The 2,923-nt window shown below is 40.4% G+C and overlaps 1 protein-coding gene across 1 annotated transcript in view; it reads right to left on the bottom strand.

The window, feature by feature from the left end:
* Positions 1–2,474, bottom strand: part of GNPDA2 (glucosamine-6-phosphate deaminase 2) — a 23,918-nt gene extending 21,444 nt beyond the window's left edge. The window contains exon 1 of the mRNA XM_008701436.2: positions 2,321–2,474. The gene's annotated coding sequence lies outside the window, so the exon portion shown is untranslated. The remainder of the gene's footprint in view (positions 1–2,320) is intronic.
* Between the last annotated feature and the right edge of the window lie 449 nt (positions 2,475–2,923).

The raw sequence follows: 2,923 nt of genomic DNA, 5'->3' as shown, positions 1-2,923 counted from the left end.
AAAAAAAAAAAAAAAAAAAAAAAAAAAAAAAATCTTAAAAAAAAAAAAAAAGGAAATAAAAACTATTATTAGGTATACAACATCCTAGATGTCTATCTATACATATAAATAGAATGTATAGAAATAATTTTCAACAGTGAGATGCTGTTTTTAATAAAAAGCGTAATATGTAATTCTTCCTGAATTTAACGAAAGAAAAAGTGAACTGAAACTGCTGATCTAAGAAAAAAAAAAATTCTTCATAAAAAGCAATTTTGGTTCCTAAAAGAGTACTCTAAGGTTAAGACAAAATATTTCACAAACATTAAGAGATCCGAGTCACTTAAAAACTGTGATTCCATTTTAGACAGTGTGGATTGACCTACTACATGACTCACACCCCCCGATTTCTATAAAATGTATTATTTTTGTATTGACAAGATTTATAACATTACAGTGTATTTTATAACCATAATTTCCAGATTTTAATTCTTAGTTTCATATTTAAATGGATTTGTCACCCATACCAATCCTTTTACAAATGGCTTCAGCAGTTCTAAGTTCCCATACACTTTACATACAAAAATAAGTCAAATACTTGAAATTAATGGGAATAGTAGGTCTTATTACAATGAATGTATGAAACCTAAATGACATTCTTAAGAACTTAGTGATTTAGAATTCTGGCATAACAAGAAATTATGATCACCATGATTTAAAATTCTGGCATAGTAACAAAAGACAAATAGCATTTACAGACAATAATTTACATAGTAAGTCATAAATTCACTCCAACACAAATGGACTTCGCCTCTATTTAAATTCATTAATGATCTAATGCCAGAAACAATTTTCGAAGTTACACCAAGAATCAGAAAGATTTCCCAGCCATAAAGAGATACACTTAATTCTAATAATATACTTATTTCTAACAAGAATATTCAGCAAACTGTTTATTGATAAAAAGAAAAAAAGGCCTGTAATGTAAGGAGGAAGAGCATTAGAATTTTCCAAGTGTATTCTGTGTTCTGGGCACGCTCTTTTTCTCAATTCAACCCACTTGTAAGGGCCTATTAAATGCCAAGCACTAAGTTCTGTAGTCACAAAAATGATTACGATAGGGGCCCTACTATTAAGGCTTAGAATCGCTGAATAGTCTGTGGGGTAGAAATTATTATCCTCATTTTTCAGATACAGAAAACTACAACTCAGAAATTTATTGCTAAAGTTATAAAGCTATTAATGGTAGATGGTCTGACTGAAAGACCCATGCTCCAGATGTGCCTTAGAAGAGGACTTAGGATGCTTGCTAGAGATTGAGATTTCCAGGCCCCTCTCACTGTTCATAAGTGTTTCAACAGATGTGAAAGGGGATCCAGGGAATCTGCACTTTTAGAAATATCATAGATGATTATTACAATCAGGTTAAATTTCGAAAAGCACACCACAGGAAGCGACTTCATCGCAAAGAAGTTCAAGTTAAGTCTCTCAGATCAGGTACAGGCAAGTTTTGTTTGTTTTAAACTCAGAAGACTCAGACTTCATTACACAAGTCTCAAATGAATCATTCCACGCAGAGGAAAAGCAGAATGTTTTGGTCACTTTTAATCAGATTTTTAAGAATGTGGTTTTGCAAGTTTTTGCTAATCCTCATAGATCCAAACTGGTGTGGCTCTGGGCACTTCTCTGAGATCACAACCAGATAGCACTCAAAAAATTACACAGCACTCCCCACCCCCATTCCCTCACCTTCCTCTGGTGCTGATTCATTCTGAATGTGCACTAACTTGGAGAATGGGCTACTGAATACAAATCTCAGAACTTTAGAGCAGGATGGGAACTTGCACACGACTTAGGTTGCACAGTTAGTCTAGAATCTACACTAGCATCTGAACTTCCTAATTCCTGCTCTGAGCTTTTTTTCTACACCTGACCTGAAAAGGCCTCTGAAGTGCAGCGCAGGGGAGCCGCATCCCTCTGCGCGGCGAGAAGCAGCTGAGGAGGCTGTGGTCCCTGCCCAGAAGGCCGGGGCTGCAAACCCTCCTTAATTGCGTGACTGCTGGGCCCAATCACTCCGCAGACTCTAACGAATACAAGAGGATGACTGTTACAGATTTTTAACAAGTGTCAGGAGAAAGCCGCCAAAAGAGACGAAATGATAAGAACCCGCTCCCGGAGGCCCAATTCCGAAGGGCACCAGCAGCCACGAGCCACCCTCCGCCCCCGGGACCCCAATCTGCTCCGGCCGCACGTCCCCGTTTCGGCACAAAGCCCACCGAGGGGGCAATGGTCAATCCGTTCCCCGCCCGACTCCCCTTCTTGGTCCCCAACCTGGACTCACCTGCCGATCCACCCACACTTCCGATGTTGGAACGGCGGAAACAATCCGTACCCAGGAACCCGGAGCGACCCCAGCCGGCGTGTGGAACGCGAAGCCCAAAGACCCGGATGTAAACCCAAGGCGCAGATGGGACGGCAGCGCAGCCTGCGGGTACTGCGCATGCGCGTGCGCGTACCTCTAGCTCTCTAGGGATGAGCTGTGCGGAGGTTTTTACGAATTCGTGAGGCAGGAATCCTTTCCTACACGGGAGTTTCCAGTTCCTGGGCCATCACCTTGCCGCTACTCTTTTTATCAACTCTCAGAAGTTGAACTGAGGTAGATTCTTCGGGCTTATGAAATTTAGTATGTAGGATTGCAGTGCTCATACATAAGCATTACTTAAATTGTTGCTTATAATAGCAATATGAATTCATCTTTATCTCTAAGCTATTGAATGTACTCTGCGCTCACAGCTATTGAATGTTTACTAAGTGCCTTGTATCAATAAGGTCATCAAAGTTAAGTTTGTTACATGCTGCAGAAAAGCAAAGTGTAGACCCTGGGAAGCCTTGGAGTGGCTCACTAGGAATAAACCTAGAAGGACACTGTAGGGCAGAATTCTTC

The sequence above is a fragment of the Ursus maritimus genome, unplaced genomic scaffold, assembly GCF_017311325.1.
Source record: "Ursus maritimus isolate PB19 unplaced genomic scaffold, ASM1731132v1 scaffold_8, whole genome shotgun sequence".
In the NCBI taxonomy this organism is placed as follows: Eukaryota; Metazoa; Chordata; class Mammalia; order Carnivora; family Ursidae; genus Ursus; species Ursus maritimus.
The sequence above is the reverse complement of the archived record's forward strand: the minus strand, read 5'-3'. Positions and strand labels throughout refer to the sequence as shown.